Source organism: Phoca vitulina, unplaced genomic scaffold (genome assembly GCF_004348235.1).
Source record: "Phoca vitulina isolate PV1807 unplaced genomic scaffold, GSC_HSeal_1.0 scaffold68, whole genome shotgun sequence".
Classification (NCBI taxonomy): domain Eukaryota; kingdom Metazoa; phylum Chordata; class Mammalia; order Carnivora; family Phocidae; genus Phoca; species Phoca vitulina.
In genome coordinates, this window is record NW_022589771.1 from 2071533 (window position 1) to 2091591 (window position 20059).

General features: G+C 43.2%; 1 pseudogene; it reads right to left on the bottom strand.

The window, feature by feature from the left end:
* Positions 1-7109: 7109 nt before the first annotated feature.
* On the bottom strand, positions 7110-7258 carry LOC116624618 (annotated as a pseudogene).
* Between the last annotated feature and the right edge of the window lie 12801 nt (positions 7259-20059).

Below are 20059 nucleotides of genomic sequence, written 5' to 3' on the forward strand. Positions count from 1 at the left end.
CTGCCACAGGGATACCAGGGAGTTAAATGAGATGCTTTTTGTGAAAGTGTCGGGAAGGCTCTTCTGTCTTCTAGGAATCAATAGATAACAAGGATTCTCCAAATGACCAGAACGAGCTTACTTTCCTCCCTAGGGACTTAATTCCCTTTTTATACAGTTCTGTTTTTTAAAAACTGACTTTATAAAGGAACTCAGAATTCCAGAGTCTAAGTCACCACCCTTAACAAAATCTTCAAACAGATTTTTTATTATTCTTTTACTTATAAAAGGGATTATACCCCAGGGTGCCTGGGTGGCTTAGTCGTTAAGCGTCTGCCTTTGGCTCAGGTCATGGTCCCAGGGTCCTGGGATGGAGCCCCACATCGGGCTCCCTGCTCAGCAGGAAGCCTGCTTCTCCCTCTCCCACTCCCCCTGCTTGTGTTCCCTCTCTCGCTGTATCTCTCTCTGTCAAATAAATAAATAAAATCCTTTTTAAAAAAGGGGGATTATACCCCTATAGCTACTCAAACTTGGATGAACAAGATTTAGATTTGGCAGAAGCTGGTTTACTGGGTTGTTCTCATTGCAAATTCAATCAGAAATTACCCTTGTAATTATTTTTTGACAGCCTTCATATTTGTTTTTGCTGTCAAGAACACATAGAAACATTAAAAAAGGTAACTTTCTCCTAGGTTTTATAAGGAGAGGAGAGTGACAAAGAGAAATACTATGAACTTGGCATACAAATGAACCATGCTCTGGAATTCGGGTGGGTCTAGGAAAAAGTACAGACTCCAGTGGAAAACATACATGGGTGTGTGAGAAATCCCTGTAAACTATAAATTGAGTACATACTGCACAGGCTGGTATGGAAAGAAACCACAAGACTCTCTAAAATCAGGGAAAAGGAGACAGAGAGGAAGTTTGGCACCAAAACACCAGGTGTCCCTGGGAGTCAGGGACGTTTGCAGTTAGGAGCGGTCTTGCTTGGATTTATGGAACCTGACTATCATAAGCATCGATCCAGGTATCTGTTAGCCAGCATTCTCCACCACTGAGCTCAGTTTCTTACGCTCCTCTCCCACCTCTCCTTACCAAGGTCCCCTGTTCAGTTGCTCTGGATTCATCCTCACCTTGTTGCCTTTGCCTGGGTGGTCTCTTTCCTTGAAGACGCTCATCTTTCCTTATCCTCCCAGTCTTGTTATCTACTTTCAACACCCTTCCTTCAAGGCCCATTTGGCTCAGCTTTCCTTTCCATGGAGATTCACCACTTCCAGACTCCCTGAATTTCCTTTTCTCTGGGCAGGACCAGACCAAGAATGTGTCTGTGCCACCAAGACCTTTTCATATTTGGGTCCCCATGTGTGCATTTATTCAGTGCAGGTGTCGCCCCTCACCCCAATCAGATGACAGCCCCTGACTGCCGGGGGTGGGTGCGAGGGGGTTGTCACATTTGACCAAGTGACAACTAGCTACCCTCCTCAGAGTCCTGCTTTGCACCCTGTGTTGGGTGCATTCAGCTGGCCATTTGTGATCCTAGTTCTAATGTAAGGCAAGCTTTCTTATCTCCCTTTTTTGAAAGGAGGGTGCTGAAAATCAGGGAGACCAGATACTTGTCTGAAGTCACCAACCCAAGTACCTTCCACAGGGCATTTTTGCTTGTCCTCTGGATGCGCCCATCAGGTGGGCCTTGGCCCAAGCTTTTAGACTTTAAGGACTTGCCCCTCACTGTCATACCAAAAGACCTGAGATTTGAACCGAAATCTGTCCGGCTCCAACCCTATTCCTTTCCACTATATCATGCTGCTTCCCTATCACCAAAATGCTCAAGATGAAGCTGAGCATGGAATAATATGGAACGAATATGTGGTGATTCATCCAATTTTGTCAAAATCAAGGGAAGATAACAAAAATCTGTAAATTGGACCAGAGTGTGTGTGTGTGTGTGTGTGTATACAGAGAGAGAGAGAGAGGACAGGTTTAACACAGGTGAACCATTCCGACTGTCCCTAAACTGTTGACATTGCTCAGTAGTTCCTTCCCTGAACTCATGCTTAAGGACGGTCCTATAAGGAAAATCCCTGAGGACTGAGCTGAGCACCATCTCGGTATTTTTCTAGTCAGAAAGCAATAAGCCTGTGAGCTATACTGCTTTCAGTATGTAATCGTCCACACCCTGGCGGTGGGCCTGGTCATTGTTACTCCATGCAGATAGTCCACATCCTGTCCAGAGGTCGTTATGGGAGCAGATTGGCAGAGAAGAAACATCTGTGGAAATGCATGTGGAGGTCATGGAAAACGAAGGTGCGTGAGGTCCATCCAATGTCCGGGAAATTTCTAGTGTGTTCCCATTTGTTTATTATAATTATCCACCACAGGGGGCTGCTTCCTAGCCTGGTGTTTCAAAAACAAACCACAAAACCTGTGACCTACCACCAGAATCGGGCCCATGACAGTGTGAGGTCCATGACAGCTTTGAGAGCTACTAAAATGTGATTCTTTTGTTGTTGTTGTTGTTTTAGATTTCATTATTTGAGAGAGAGAGAGCACAAGTGGGGGGGCGGGCAGAGGGAGAAGTAGACTCCCCGCTTAGCAGGGAAACCAACACAGGACTCAATCCCGGGACCCTGAAATCATGACCTGAGCCGAAGGCAGATGCTTCACTGATTGAGCCACCCAGGCGTCCCCTAAAATGTGATTCTTGATCAGATCATTTTCCAAGGTTCTAGAGCCTTTGGAGAGAATTCAAGAGAGAGAAAGAATTTCTAGTGCCCCCCAGCACCTATGAAGAATGAGAGAATGCCATACTGCCTTCCACGTGGTAGTTCTGCTTGGCAGTTTCTGTTGCCAAATAGCTTTTAAAAAAATCAGATACAGATACCGTTTTTGGCAAAGGGGCTGTCATTTACCCATAAAAACCAAAGTCTTGTGCTGGGAGTCCTTGTGGCCCAAGGGCTCTGCTGTTCATTCACCACGGAAGTGGGGGAGGACAGCTCGAATGCCCAGCTTCTGCCTCCTGGGGTAGAGGACAGGTTCCCACCCATTCTCTCAGCTATCATGTGAGCACAGAGCCTAAGGTTTGGACTGCACACACCCTCCCGGAGGCCCAGGATTCTTTCCTGCAGAGCCAGGTCCCGTCCTTACCACCCTGGATCTCTGGGACCTTCTGTTGAGGTGGACCCTGGCACCTGGACTCGAGGTAAGACCCCCAAAGTGCGTACCGCTGGTCATCCAGGGTGGTACAGAAGGAAGAGAAAGATAAAACACCCAAACCTCAAAAGACCAAGGAATTTCTGGAAGGTCCAACCAAAATGATTCATCTTGACCTCAGGCATAATTTTTTCCCTACTCTCTATTCTATTTCATTTCTACTAGCATGTATCTTACTGATTTGAAGAAAACTTCCACTTTTGAAATTTCTAGTGCTTAAATATGAATTAGCACAACTCTGTGAGATTGCAAATAAAATACAGCAATAACTTTGTTAGGAAAAAGAATGAGTAACACTTGTACCCTGTACTGTAAAGCCTGAAATTCCAATTTACTTGCATAAACAAAAACTTTGGGTATCAAACTGTTAATAATCCATCAAGCATGCTTCTAAAAATAGCTATTAGCTATTAATTCAGATTAAATTTACAAATAAGTAACTTGCAGAATTAGTGCTGAGTTTTGAGCCTTAAAGACCTTGATCTCAAGGACACGGTGTATGACAAATGCAGCTGTGTGAACAAGCACACATCCTTAGGTGTATTTCTTTCAATATCATGTATCATATTAGTCACAAACAGCATTGCATGTGAAAAGTAATAAGATGTTTAAAATATTAAATGACAGTAGCTAGCTAGTAGCCTAGTTATCCTTATTGATTGTCCAGTTGATCACAATTTACCTTGGGCTTTTAGGACCTACTTAAGGCCTGAATAACTCTTATTCACAACTTTTGAGAGTGAGAAAGATCCTACATATATTGCTATAAATTCATCTTATCTCTGAGAGATGACTTACATGTGTATAACTTTATTTAATATCCCTAGCTATTCATTCTAATACTTGAAAAGCTCCTTTTCTTTTCTTCCTTTTCTTTTCTTCCTTCCTTCCGCCCACCTTCTCTTCCTTCCTTCCCTTCTCCCTCCCTCCCTTCCTTTCTTCCTTCCTTTCTTTCTTGATATCTTTTAACCAGTGTCTCCCCTTTTCCCAATATTAACAAAGCAATTTCCCCAGCTTGCAAATATTAGGACCTTTTCATCTCTAATAATTTTCTAGTCAGTCTGTTCCAATGTCCTATCAATAACTTATCAATTACCCATGACACCTGAGATCTCTCCCACCAGAATTTAGGTTGTGAATTTTCACAGGGAAGTTTATTTTTAAAACCAGGGTGGTCCATAAGACCAAGGGCTTAGTTAGCCCAGAGCTGTGTTAACCCTGCAGCTGCGTTGTTGAGCACCAACAGCTACACATTCAATGTGCATGTTAAAGAAGTAAGTGAAGTTTCAGAATTTTGCGTGCGCTCTGATGTTCACTGCTGCCCATGCTGAAGAGAGCTTGGAGGCCATTTCGTCCAACCCTCTCATTTTACAGATGAGGAAAACAGGCCTAATTGATAGCTGACAATACTAAATTATAGCCCTTCTAAAACTCAATAGCAGAGTTAGTAGGCTTCTTAATGTGCTCAATACCATATGGATCCCACGAGCTGATGAGTGTGCTGTGACCTTGAGCATTTACATTCTGTGGTTTTCAGATGTTTATGTTTCTAACGTGGTATTTGTAATCCCAAGGCCCAGTAACCTTTTACCGCGGAGGCCTCGCCAGTCCCCAGTTTTGGGCACCTCCCTTCTTCCATACTCAGCCAGGGCTCCCAGGCTGTGCAGTGTCCGCAAAGTCACAGCAGGTGCTGCTGAGAGACCAGGTCCTGAGTGAGGGCCTCATGGGCCCTGTGGCCAGTTGAACTCCTTTCTTCATCTCTTGTCTCCTCTCCTGGCCTCTAGGGATCCAGCCCAGATCCTTCCACCTCCTTCAGCCCTGCTCATCTTACCCCAAATGACCATAGCATCATTCCCTGGACTAAGAGCACAGTTCATCAAGCTTCATCCTCTACTGCTTAACATTTTTCTATAGCTTTTCCTATCTCTCTTTCCCGTCCCCTCAACTGGAACAGAAGCTTTATGAGAATAAGCATTTCATTTGTACACTGGTATCCCCCGTGTCTGGAATAGTCTGGAAAATAGTAAGCGCTCAATAAATACATGTGCAGTGGGTATAACCTTTCCTCTTTCCCTCCTGTCTTTGGGAAACAGGTGTCCCCCTCCTTTCTAGGACTTAACCTCTGGGAGCATCAGTGTCTCCCGTCAGCCCTCAAAACTTTGACCTCTAATTCATATCCTCTTTCCTGAAATCTTATTTCCTTAGTTGTCCACTCTGCTGAACTTACATTGCTGTCCAACCATCTGTCTGCCCTTTCTCCAGCTGCTTTGCTGGGAAGTCCTCTCTCCTTCTCCTCAATGCAGTCTCCAAGATTCTGCCCTCATATGCCTTCTGCTCTTGGTATTTTTCTTTTATATAGATCTCATTGACTCATGTGGTTAACTTTTCGAGTCTTCATCATGAGCCCCAAATTTATTTCTTAGAGATGAGCATCTCAATGCAAACATGATGAGAGCCAACCTCACAATGTTGCCTTCAATACTCTCTGCTTTTCATGTAAGTCTTCCTCTTCATCCAGGGACCAAACCCCAGAGACCTATCAGCTCCACGTCCCCTGCCACCATCCCACATCTAATAGTTGTGTGAATTTCCTCTGTTGATAAGCCAAGTTGGTGATGCCCTTGAGTTCATGCATTGCTTACTGAATTTAACAGCATCCCGAATAATGTCTCTATAGCTACTCTCCCGATCTCCACCTGTCTTGCTACATGAGCCTGGCTTCTTTTTACCTGTTGAAACAATTCAGTTTGATCTCCATGGCCTTTTAAAATCTACTGCCAGTATAGCTTTTAATCTGTCTTCATAGTAACTTTCTTGAGGTACCACAGTGATTCTTTTTTTTTTTTTTTTAGCAGGAGAAAAACTATACAAATTTATTAATTTTTACCATTACATGCATAGGGCACCACAGGGAAAAAGTGAATACCCCAAAGAGCAATGAGATTTGAGAGCTTATATATACCCATTTTTCTTTTTTTCTTTTTTTAAAATTTTTTTATTGTTATGTTAATCCCCATACATTACATCATTAGTTTTAGATATAGTGTTCCATGATTCATTGTTTGGAGGTACCACAGTGATTCTTAACCATCAATACACATTAGAAGCAAATAGGGAATTTTGAAAAAGTACCAAACCTCAGGCTCCAAATAATATGTCCCTCCTTTCCCTCCTCCTAATGAGAGATTCTGATTCAACTGATATGTAGGGAAGCCAAGGTACCAGGGCACTTAAAAATTTCCCCAGATGTTTCTTAGATGCAGCCACGGTTGAGAATTATTGATATAACCTATGATCCAATCAAATGAACGTACTCAGGAAAGTACTTTGCCTCACATCATACTTTTGCCTGGGCAATTCCCCTCACAGACAATTCCCTTCCTTTTATTTCCTCTTCCTACAGAAAATGCATGAAGACTTCTCTGATTCTTTCAGTTGGAAAGAATCAATCCTTTCCTGGAAGTTTCTATGTATTACATTCATTCATGTCAGCTGGGAAGACACTGAGTTAGATAAGGACAGCATAGAGTATTAGAATAAGACAAAGTCCCTGTCTTTATGTGGCTTACAGTGGGATAGGAGAAACACATGACCCAGTAAATAACATAAGTTTTGTGATAGAAGTCTGTAAGTGTCCACAAGATAATGTTTAGCCATAAAGGATTCTATTCTGCTTGGTGTTATAATAATTCATGTATATGTCATCTCCTCTATTAGATGGTATAATTTGAGGACTAAGACCAGACATGAGACCGCATTTTCTTATAATAGTGTTAAATGTTTGCTGAATGAGTGAGTGAGTGAATGAGTGAATGAGTGAGTGAGTGAATGAATGACATGCTGGTGTCATTAGGCATCACTGGGGAGTAGTAACAGCTTCCAGGAAATAGTGGCCGGGATGGAGGGGTTGTCACCACTGGAGTTTAAAAACCATGTCATCATCTTTAATCCTAGGCTATGTGTGAGTTTTACAGTTTTCCTCAATCATCCTTTCCATAGTTTATTTAATTAGCAATAATCGCGCCTCGGATAAACCTCATTGGCTACGATACTGTCACTGCACAAAGCTCCATAGTTTATTTAAAATGGTAATAGGAATAGCATTAGAAACTAGGTCCCATTTCTCATGATGGAGAAGAGGGTAATGGTCTGCCCAAAATAATAACTTAGCCCCTTTGGTTTTAATAAATAAATCCTAGAGATCAAATGTGATGGTTTGATGGATAAAGAGAAGAACTGGAGGAGATGAGAAGAAATAGCTGCCCACCCTATTGATCCATGAGCCTTCCCTCCTTTCGTTCTGACCTTACCATGGTCTTCAAGTTAAGTCCTTGGGCCTCTTAAAAAATATTTTAATATCTTTAAGTTAATGAAGACAAATAGGATTCTGCAGCATCCAGGCTAATGTTGTGTATGTGTGTGTGTGTGTGTGTGTGTGAATGTGTGTGTATGTGGTGTGCATGTGTGTGCATGTGTGTATGGGATAGGCAGGGTAAATAAGGGAGGAACCAAAGCACATGTGAAAGTAATTACACTTCTTTAGTGGAAACCTTTAATCTCTTGAGGAACAACAGGTATGATTAATCATTCCCTAAAACGGAAGCCATCCTTGGGGAGAAAAGTCATATCTGAACATCCATGTTCTCCTTAAGGTCACCCGTGAATCACAGCATAAGGGTCATCAGTGGAGGAAGCTGAAATGGTCAGGCCAGCTTCCGGGAGCATCTGAGTCAGGACAGACAAAAGGAAGTGTTTCTTAACCCAGAGAATTGCAGCACAGTGGACACTCACTTCCCACAGAGGTGGAACAATGTGTAACCATAAGTCACTTCAAAGAAGGAATTCAGAGAACATCACGTGTACTGATAAATGGGTTGAAACTGCTCACATGTTTTGGGTCATGTCTTTGACCTTTATTCATTCTTTAACTTATAGATCGATTATTAATCCATTTATTAATTCATCTGTTGACTCATTTATAGAGTGATGAGTATAAGTCATCAAAACTTTTTTTTTTTTTGAGCACCTACTATATATCCAGGACTGTGTTACTGGTGGGTACAAAGATGAACATGGCCCAGTCCCTGTTCTCAAAGAACTCACCATCTGGAAGGGGAGTTGAACGCATTAAGAGAATGTCATGATGCTGGAGTGAGGGTACTGCCAGCATGCGTTATAGTGGGGAAGGAGAGGCAGGGTCTTAAGTGAACTCTCAGTGGGAGGAGTTAGCCGGCTGAACCATGGGCATTCAGCTAAGGGATCTCACACTAGGATGGGCTTGTCAGGCAGCCGAGACACTGGGAAGGCAAAGGCAGGTAGAAAGGTGTGGGGCAGCGCGCAGCATGCAGAGAATTGAGAGCAGTTCATCATCACTGAAGCATGGACGATGGAGAGAACATCCAAGGATGTCACCAAAATGGTAGCCAGGTGTTCTCACTTGGAAAACTCGGACGTAGGGTAAAAAGCTTAGACTTTATCATGTAAGAAATGAAAAACAATTTGAGGGCTGACACAGGGAACTGACATAGACATGTTTTCATTTTTGAAAGGGAGATTGGCTCTAACAGGGAGCCAGAGTGAAGAGGGGCCAAAAGGAAGCCAGGGATGCAGTGAGCAGGGTGAAGCCTTGAAAGGGCGGAGGAGCTGGGGATGGAAACAAGGACTGTTCTGGAGACAGAACTGAAGACAATGGGTTGTGGTTATAAAGGAAGAGGGGAAGGGAGGCAGACTGGCACGAGGCTTGGGGGAGTGTGGAGCCACTCACAGAAAGGACACGGAGGAGGAGCACCTTCTGGGTGGGGTGCTGCATGGCAGCACTGTACACTTCCAGGGAAGGCCGACTTTGTAGGCGGGATCCCTCCTGCGTCTTCCGACAGTAAGCGGGGGTGTGTGTTACAGGGGACCGAGGCAAAGTAACTTTTTCTCCACTCAATTCATCAATACACCAATACATAAGAGCATTCATTTTGAGACCCATGGCTGCTTTTTCTAGCACTGCCAGACTCTAAGCTGCCTTTCTTCCATAATTCGTTCGTTCATTCATTTATTCATCAACATTAAGCCCCTGCTGAAACTTTGGCATCAGCCCCCGCAATATAAGGTATGAGAGCTTATAGTCCAATGAGGGGCAATGAAGCGTGACGCACAATGAGCTGGATTTTGAGTCAGACCGACCAGGATCTAAATACTGTCACCACTACTGATGAGTCGTGTGGTCTTAGGCAAACTTCCTACTTGTCTGAGCCCCTTATTTTCACTGGAGTTCTACCAGTTACTCCGCCGTTTGGAGTAAAGGAGTAAGAACTGCCAACACAGTGCTGGTCACGTGTATGTTCTCAGCTAATGGTTGTTGGTAATTTGATAAGTGTTACTGCAACGAGATATACATAAGGAAGCAAACAGTTACACCACTGAGGTAAAAATTGCGAGAGACAGAAGCACAGGGGCTGGCCGGGGAGCATGTAGGGAAATCAGGGGAACAGGGGAAGCACCTGCCTAGGATGAGCAGTGTCTCAAAGGTAGATAAGAGAAAACAGGTGAAGAAAGGGAGAGAGCTTTCTAGCAGATGACCTGGGATGTTTGGGAGCATTGAATCAATCAACAGAGGACCAACCCATTAGGGCAACTGTGAGTCATTCAGCGTGGCTTGTGCAGGCTGAGGAACAGCTGGTGCCAAGGCAGAGGTAGGTGGCACAGCTCCTGAAGGGCACACACACCATGTGCAGAAGGTCAGGAGCTCAGGCCTTGGTTTGTAGATAACCTGGGTTCCTGAGCTGGGCAGTGGAGGAGCGGTTTCCGGAGATCACCAAGGCTGCACCCTGAGGAATGCTTTAGAGGGATGGCCACTGGAGACAGGGACCTGGTTACGAGCCTGCTTCAATCCCCAAAGAAAGAAAGTATGTGCCTCTAACCCAAGGTGATGGTGGTAAGAAGGGAGAGGGGCAGCTTCAAGGTATCCCAAGCTTGGCTGCGTGATGCAAGGCATTCTCCTTAGCTGAACTTTTTGTCCCTCCCCAAAACCCAAAAACAGCAATATGGCCTTTCTCGTTCCATGAGGGTTATTTACCAGTGATCACGAGGATACAAGAGATGGCAGACAGGGAACACAAGGATACATTGCCCGGGCTTGGCAACCAGGGTCCCGTTCCCAGCTCCACCCTCTGAAAATGGGATCTTTCCTGGAAAATAGGGCTGAAGACAGATGCAAGATAAAACATTAAGAATTGGCCTACTAGGTATAATTCAGGGGCCAACTCATGTCAAGTGGCCAATGTCGTCGCCCCTTAGAACTTCCTCTTTCGTCCTCTCCACGATCCTTGTTAATCCCGAACACATGCTCCCAGGCGTTGGGGTGTTCGACTCTGAGTCCTTTTGGGCTGCATTATGTTTGTGGGATGTGGGCCTAGATTCAGAGGAAGCATCGTCTTGATCACACGTCGCTTTTCCCTGACACCAGCCACACAGGATAGAAGATGCGGATATTTGAAAATGGGTTCGCAACTGCTATTGCAGAGTACAAGGTGGCTCAGAAATTGAGCTAAAGCTTGTGGTTCAAATTAGACCAAAGTAGTCTTTTGAAAGTTGCACTGGGACACACCAACGTGAATGGCCAGGTACACCGTGAATTAGGAGAATCATTTTGTTTGTCAATAACAAGTGTGTGTGTTTTAACTCACAAGTATTCATTGAGCACTCTATGTATTTTTCTCCTCTTCCTTTGGACAAAGAACATTTGTAACCCACTGACTCTCAACACCAGGGTCCCATTAGGGTGAGGGTGTATGGAGGTAGCTCTTTCTAGTCAGAAACTTCTGACTTAGTTTTCTTCGACTTACCATTAGTACTGTGGGATCTTTGATGATAGGAGTTGTCAAAATGTTGGTTTCTAGCCATGCTTCTCATAAAGGGGGTTTCCAGATTTAAGCCAACAGAGGAAGAGAATTGCTGACTACAGACTGGCTTACGATGCTCTTTTATGTTCTCTTTTTTTAAAGGAAGCCAGCTAGTGACCTTGAACTTTCTCCCATAGGTAAAGCTCCTTTCGCAACAGAGTTGTGTAAGAGAAATCAGCCTTCCTGGCCCCCACAGCTGGTGATGGCCATCCATGGGAGAGAACAAAGTCCCCGAAATCATTTTCTATGTTCTGTGTTGTGTCATTCAGATGAGGAACTGTGGTTGCAAAATGCTGATTGCAACCCCAAGTGTAGGTACCTCATTGCTGGGGAGCTTGCTAGAAAGGCAAATTCTTGGACCTCAGCCCAGAACTTCTGAATCAGAATCTGTATTTTAACAGGAGACCCAGGGAATCTGTCTGCACATCAAGGTTTAATAAGCACTGGTCTAAAGCAAAGGATTGAAAAATGTACAGCCCCCCCTCCACACACACACACACAGACACACACACACGCACACGGACATTTTGGGACCTAAAGGCATTATACATACACTTTTTGTCCTGTAATAATATATTATGTACATTTTAAAATATATGCAACATATAAACACTGAAAGGGAGGAAGTGAAAACTCAATTTGAATACTTCTATTCCTTCCTTGCTCTTGGATTCCTGAGACACAAAATGTCAGAGACTCCCGTTCTAAGGAAGCAAACGGAAAGCCATTGCTGAAAGGGATCTTAGAGCCTTCTATATATGACGGCCAGTGTGCTTGAAACCTCATGGAACATGAAACCATAGGAAGTAATTTGTTAGGCTAAATCGAACATATTGATGCCGCTCATGCTTGTCAATTACATCAGTGTGAGAAATATAAAACCCATTTTCTCTTCAAGGCCAGATCCTGTAGGATATTCTTTGAGCTATGACTCAAAATGGAAAGTCTAAACCTTCATTTCTAGTTCGGTGATTCAAGTCAGTGGTGGATTTGTACCCCTCTCTTTTCTGAGGTGCCTAGCTTCGGACTGGCCTCCCCTCCGACCTACAACGTCAGTTCTCGTATCTTTAAACGAGCTTCATCAGTTACTAAATCCGGACAGCTGGGAGTTCGCTTGCGTGGCATCTTTGTCTGCCCCGTTCTTCCCTCAGACATGAAGACCCTACATGTGGCAGGACTTGTGTTGGCTTTAGGGTTAAAAGATAAATTAACACTGAGCCTGGTTTAAGGAGAAACAGGGGTCGCAAACACATCACTATAGCAACACTTAAATGTTATCGTGAGGTGGGAACAACTTACAAAAGGCAGAAGGAAGAAGCAAGAGGAACTCTCCCTGGAAGCTGAAGGGGGTGATGTTTGAGCTGGGCCTTGAGGGATGAATAGGAGGTTGCCAGACACAGGGTACAAAAAAGGAATTTAGTGTAAAGGGACCTGCCTGAGCGAAGGCATTGGGCGGGAAACCTGCTTTATCAGCACGCCTCTTGAGTGAAATGCAAACTCTTCTAACCCACTCAATTAAAGGAAGCCTTAAGCTGACATGAAATAATAACTCTGAACACTTACTGAACACTAGGTTCTTGGAGTTGTACTATCTAAACGTCTCTGAAAGTAAATTATTTCATACGGTTTGGCCACAGCAGTGTGTGGAAAGTTTCTCAGTAGGGTACAATAAGTACTTCACATTTACAGTAAAATCTGGAATGTTTGGGAATGGTCTGTACTAGGGAAATTGAATTTTCAGATTAACTCCATAAAAATGGAAAGTGTGGTTGAAAAACCTTCCTAATTTTGTTTTCCTTTGAAGAGATAACTGCTATTAACATTTTAGAGGCATTTCAGTTTAATCTTACCTAGAGAGGGAAACACAGAGCAAACACATTGTATGTCCAGCTTCATCAAATACCTGTTTTTAATTGAACACGTTTAGCACTTTGCCATGGTTTTTAAAGACTGCACAGTATATCAGCTTATAAATATTTTATAAATTTAAAATCATTTCTACCGTACTGGCGATGCAGTTTGATTTGAATGTTTCAATATTGTAACTAATGTAGAAGGCATTCTTGTACATAATCCCAATGCACACTTCTTATTAATTCTTAGACATAAAGTCACTGGGTCAAACAGTATAAATAAATAGTTTTAAACTTTGAGCATATTGTCAATTGGCACCAGAAAAAGCTACGGCAAATGACTCTCTCAAAAGCCGTATATGAAGCCATTCGCCTCTGCATGCTTGTCAGTATGAACCATTGACATGTCTTAAAGATCTTTGATGACCTGACCAGTGAAAAGCTGTGTTCCTTGGACCCGTGGCTCCTGGGTCTCCTACTCTGCCAGGCGCCTAGGCTGCCCAAGGCTCAGACTGGGGCTGCTTCTCCCATACTCTATGTCTGGGAGAATCTCACCCACTTACATGTTTCAAATTCTATCTGCAGCCTTCAACATTAAAGGCGGCCCTCCTGCCCAGCTCTCTCTTGTGAACATCAGCCCAGACCCCAGGTCTTATCTTAGACCTGTCCTTTGCATCCCCCAGCGCTCCCTCAGACCCACCCCTGGAGGGCCTAGATCCTCCTTCTGTATTGAAATTGTGTGCCAGAGTGAGCTCCACACACATATCATATCAAAGTGTTCGAACAGCATGGGATCTGAGAACATATGAATGATTTTTAAATTCCAGCGGAAGATCCAGTGTCCTCTGCATCAGTGTTCCCTTTAACCCGCTCACCCCCATCCCATCCACCCAGGAGGGCAGGAGCCATTTTTGAGACCTCATCTGCCCCCCGCACCTGTTAGAGGTGTCTATTGACTATCTGGAACAGGTAACTCAGAGCCCCTGGCTCCTCTCAGTCCACGGATGCTGTCCTTGTCCAGGCATCGTGACTTACAGCTTGGATTGCTGAAAGCATCAGCTAACCAGACTTCTAGCATCTATGCTTGCGTCCTGCCACTTCATTCTGCATGTTGTGTCAGAAATGATGACTTTATTTTTTTAAGATTTTATTTATTTATTGGACAGAGAGAGACACAGCGAGAGAGGGAACACAAGCAGGGGGAGTGGGAGAGGGAGAAGCAGGCTTCCCGCTGAGCAGGGAGCCCGACGCAGGACTCGTTTCCAGGACCCTGGGATCATGACCTGAGCCGAAGGCAGACGCTTAATGAGTGAGCCACCCAGGTGTCCCAGAAATGACGACTTTAAAAGCAGGTCTGATCCTCTCTTCCTTGATTGAAACCCTGAGGTGCTTCTCGTTCCCCTAGGATGGGGCTGATGGTCCTCAAGGAGCCCCCCAAGCCCTACATGGTGTGGCTTTGCTCCAAGCTCCTGCCTGACCCTGCTCTACTCCTCCTACTCAGTGCCCTTCCCTACTTCCCGGAAGTAAAAGCTCCGTGACACCTGGGGCCTTTGCAAATGCCATGCATCCCTCTGCCCAGAACACTCATCTCACTCCTAACCCACCTCCTTAACCTGTCTAGTGCTCCGTATTCTTTATGTCTCCACTTTAATGCCTTCCTGGGATCCCAGACTAGGATATATTACACACCCCATGTTCTATTCTCTCATCCATTCTTGAATGTCTCCCTAATTCTTCCCACAAATATCTTTAAAAATTCATCTAATGATTTATTTAATGCCTCCCTTCCCTGCTCTACTATAAACTACACAAAAGCGAGGACCAAGCTAATCTTATTCACTGCTGGATCTCCAACACCCAGTGCAGGGCTTAGCACATAACAGGAGCTCAGTAATTTCTTGGTGTGCAAATGAACGAACAAACACTGTCAAAATGTCTTCAGAGTTTTCAGCTTTTTAATTTTTTTGAGGTGTATGTTTATAAAGGTTGCTGTTTTGGGGGCAATGGCTTTTTGTTAACTTGCAAGAACTTTCTATAACCAAAATATTAACCCTCTGCTGTTATCGTTGTTAAACATAATTCTTTTTGGTAAGTCATATTTTGTATGTTTTGGTTCTTGCAAACACAAAATGATAATAGCTCTTATATAATAATTAGCGGGAGCAGGCAGAGCATTGTGGTGCTTTATGTATTATAACCTCACACCACCCCATCATGTGTAGGAGTTCTTATTGTCACTATTCTGCAAGTGAGAAACTGAGGCACAGAGGGGTTAAGTAAGTTGTCGAAAGTCACATAGCTACTATTAACAGAAGGAGAACTCTGTACTCTTAACCTTTGTTTCTGAAGAAAGGCTTGTAGCTTTTTTTTTTAAGTACAGAGGAGGTAATATTCAACCTGACTTTTAAAGTACAGATGGGAGTTAACGGAGAAGGGGGAATGAGAACCTTTAGGAAGGAATGGCGTGTACAAGACAAGGAGCTTGGAGGGCACTGAGTGCATAGGGAAAAGGCAAGTATGCACCCAGGCTACATCCGGAAGGGAACAAAGATAAAGAGGGAGCGGAGAGCCTGGGCTTAATCAAGTCTTGAGCTTTGCAGAGGTGTGCGGGACTGGTCCTGTCAGCAGTGAGGGCTGTTGGAGGATTTACAAAGGGGAGTGTTCTGGGGATAACTACTCTGTAGATGAGTAGCTTTCTTTCTTCCTGGTAAGAATGAGGAGGAAATCACGGTCAGATAAAGCTGGGTGCTACTGAAAGTATATTTGCTGTAAAAATCCAGCTTCACAATTCTGAGAAGTGCAATGTGGCAGGCTCTGAAGACAGAGGGTTGTGCGTGTATCTGAGCTATCTTTTCCTCCTTTGGTTCCACGTAAGAAGAAACTGTACCGTCGCTTCCGAGTAGGGGGTATGGGGTTGTCTCCCCAGGGGTACTGTCGTTCCAGTCCCCATGCACCTGTGCATGGTCACTGCCAATGCTGGGCCATGCAGTGATGTCCTGCTGGAAAAGAATGAACTGCGGTTCTAATTGTTAGGGATCCTGGATATTCTTCTAAAAGAAACAAGGATTGCTAAAAATGTTAAGAGTGTCTATGGGGCAATCAGGCAAGGAGGATTCAAGATGTTGGCCTTATTTCTGTGACAGGATCAGAAGCACTACCCTTCAGAGCCTTATTCACAACAGGGTTAAACCCAGGTCCACGGAGCCTGGAGAGATTAGCAGCAGAACTGAGGGGTGCCCATGACCTAGGCTGGGGCAGGGGGAGGAGCAGTTTGTTGTCAATCACATCTAACTAAAATTTATACCTTTTTTTTTTTTTTTTACTATGAACGGGGAACACACTGCAATCCTACCAGCCGCAACTATGACTTGGACAGAGCAGGAGTCATGTTTTTCCACTTCACAATGCATTTGTTTCAGACACCTTGAAATAAGGTTTCGGCTCAGCACACCTTCAAAATACCAGCACTTATTAATTAATGCTTAAAAGAGAAGCCCAGTTTGGGTTTTTTTTTTAAGGCTTTAATGAGTGCATTTGAATATTACTGGTGTCTTTTGTAATCCTCTTTAGCTTATTTTTATCTATTTAAACCCATTCTGAGAAGGCAGTCCAACCCAAAGGACCACAACACAAAAATGGTCAAGGACCACCCCCCCCAGCTGAAAGATTAAAAATGAGACTAGCTAGCTAGACTTTCTGACCGCTCTGGTGAGCCATGCATGAAATGGCCACACTCTCATCCCACAATGATTACATTTGTCTTTAGGGTTCCTAGTACTGGGAAAGTCTGGATGGTTGTTCTCCTAAGAATGATATCTATACATGAAACCCTGTCTTTAAATTTTTTGACCTTCTGAGCTACTCTTGAGCATACATTTGCTCTTCCCTAAGGATGCCAGATTTAGCAAATAAAAATATAGTTCTCCTTGGGACTCCTGGGTGGCTCAGTCGGTTAAGCATCTGCCTTTGGCTCGGGTCATAATCCCAGGGTCCTGGAATCGAGTCCTGCATTGGACTCCTCGCTCAGCGGGGAGCCTGCTTCTCCCTCTGTCTGCCGCTCCCCCTGCTTGTGCTCTCTCTCTCTGACAAATAAATAAATGAAATCTTTAAAAAATATATAGGTCTCCTTTATACCATATCTATATAGTACATATATATGGATTTTAGATAAAAACGAATAATTTTTAGCATAAGTATATATCAAATATTGCATGGGACATAGTTATACTGGAAAATTATTGTCCACTTGAAATTCAGTTTTGACTGGACATCTCGTATTTTACCTAGCAACCCTAAAAACACCGAAATTGGGCTGGTAGTCCTCCAGCTAATTAACTATAGATGGCTAGAAAGTGTCTCCTTACACTGTTTACTGATGGAGACTCGTTAACCGCCAAAGGTCTCAGACTTTGATTGAATGGGAAGGGATTTTGAAGTTTGAGATTTTCTTATTATCACTCAGTGATCATAAGCATCTATGTTTTCAACTTTGGGACCAGCAGACAAATCAGAAATATGACCAGTTCTTCAAGTAAACTGACCAAAGATCCAAGAATTTGGGTATAAACTGTGTCCCCTTGAGATACCGTGATATCCACTTTCTCTATCAGAGAATGTGGTCAAAGTTTAGACCGAGAGTGAAACTGAATTTCAAAACCTTTTGACACTTGTCCCATTGTTAAATAATCCAAATTAAGCAAAAGTCCTAATTTCCTTTGTCTGAGACAAGGTTCCAATCATGATAATAATGAGTGTGGAAATCACCAAGGACAAGAATTCCACTCTTGTGTCCAGGTGAATCACACCAAAGGCCATTAATCATCAATCGACAGAGACCAACAATTCCAAATTAATTCTAAGCAGAAGAAAAAGTAGTCAGCTTGCAGCCGGAAAAAGAAGCCAGCCTGCAATCGGTATGTATATTTATAACGTGATACTCTTTCTATATTTCTATGCCTTTATTAGAGTAAAAATATTATAAATGTGAGGCAAAGCAAGATGTGAGGGGTTAAAGGTGGTAGAGTCAATGTCTTGGTGAGTGAGAGATTTATTAACGGGAAAATCAACTTGAAATTTTGCAAATTATGGGAAAATCAACTTGAAATTTTGCAAATTATATAATGATACACTGGAACAACACAGTGCTCTAGTCTCAAGCAACTTTTCAAGCAGGGAGATAAAGGTTAGAGAAAACGAATGTCCTGGCTTGCTTCCCATTTTTCTCTTCTTCTTTTAATGCTCCAACTATATTCAGTTTGAGTTTTATTAAACAGAATACACCAAATAAAATATTTGTTTCTCTACAAGCACTGTCTGCAAAAACAGATGCCTTCCGTTCCGATTTATTCCAGGTTACGGTCAGACAAACCCAAATGCTCTGCCTTTTCTTCTCCTTATCTGAAATCTGAAGGGGACAGTGTTAAGCCACCTTCTCTGTGTTACATTTGAACTAATCCAGACAAGAATAGTAAGCCAGAGTCCATGAGCTAGTTAAAGAAATCTCTTCCCTAAAGAGAAAATCAGGGGCAGTGTTGTTAGGGAGGCTAATGCAATACAATTCGCCTTGGGTTTTTTTTCCCCCCCTCAGACATAAATTTTCCTGTTTTACCAGTCATTCCACAACAATGCATGTCCAAGCCATGCTGTGATTAGAGGGGAGAGTATGCTTATTACCCAAGTTCTTCACATGTTGGAGCACGGAGAGATCAAGGGTGGTAAACCAAAGGAAATTTCCATTTGCTGTTCAGCTGCCGCACATTCTTACTCTATAGGAAAGTTAGCTGTTATTAAGTAATAACGTTCAGCTGAAGTTGGTCACTTGTAACAACAGACAGATGTATAATGTTTTATTTAGGTTAGCCAGCTCTTTCACAAATAAAGGGCTTGAAATTAAACTGTCTTTACAAAAATATTCTGCAAATGATACCTCTGCCTTATTCCAGTGCTCAGATTCTTTGCCATGGAAAATGGAAAATGAGTCTCCTGTTGAACCCTGTGTCTGTTTAAACTTGTTTTTGCCGAGTACAGAAAGGTTGATGTTCTACAGAATGAAAAAAAAAAAAAATTTTAAAAAGAATCTGCATTGAGGAAGAAAGGGTATAACTATGCAAACCACATTTAGAGACGGAAAAGGATTTTTTTAGTACTTATGGAATTTGAAACAATAATAATAGAATGGAAACATAGGGAGAAGGCTAAATATTTGACCACAGAGGCAAATTGGATCATCAGACACTCACATGCAATGCAAAATGTGGGATTTGTCTTTAAAGGAGTAGTCGTTGGTTTCCAAAAGAAAGATATCGCCAACCCACCAAGCCATCACTGACAAACTCTGGCCACATAATTCTTTGGGAAGTTGGGTTCTTTTTAAGACAGGTTTTGGGCAGCACCTGCAGGGCTTCTGATTCAGTAGCTGAAGTGGGAAACTTAAGAATTGGCATTTCAAATGAGCTTCTCGGTGGTGCTGATGCTGCAATTGTTGGGGGGATGGGTTCACCCAATTCTATGCTACTTTGTCATCAGTATCCAGTGAGATGGATAGCTCATCTCAAGATACTTTGTGAGAACAGAACAGACATATTTCCAAAGAAGACATCCAAATGGCCAACAGACACATGAAAAAGTGTTCAATATCGCTCGGCATCAGGGAAATCCAAATCAAAACCTCAATGAGATACCACCTCACACCAGTCAGAATGGCTAAAATTAACAAGTCAGGAAATGACAGATGTTGGCGGGGATGCGGAGAAAGGGGAACCCTCCTACACTGTTGGTGGGAATGCAAGCTGGTGCAGCCACTCTGGAAAACAGTATGGAGGTTCCTCAAAAAGTTGAAAATAGAGCTACCATATGATCCAGCAATTGCACTACTGGGTATTTACCCCAAAGATACAAAAGTAGGGACCCGAAAGGCTACGTGCACCCCGATGTTTATAGCAGCAATGTCCACAATAGCCAAACTGTGGAAAGAGCCAAGATGTCCATCAACAGATGAATGGCTAAAGAAGATGTGGTATATATATACAATGGAATATTATGCAGCCATCAAAAGGAATAAGATCTTGCCATTTGCAACGACGTGGATGGAACTGGAGGGTATTATGCTGAGCGAAATAAGTCAAA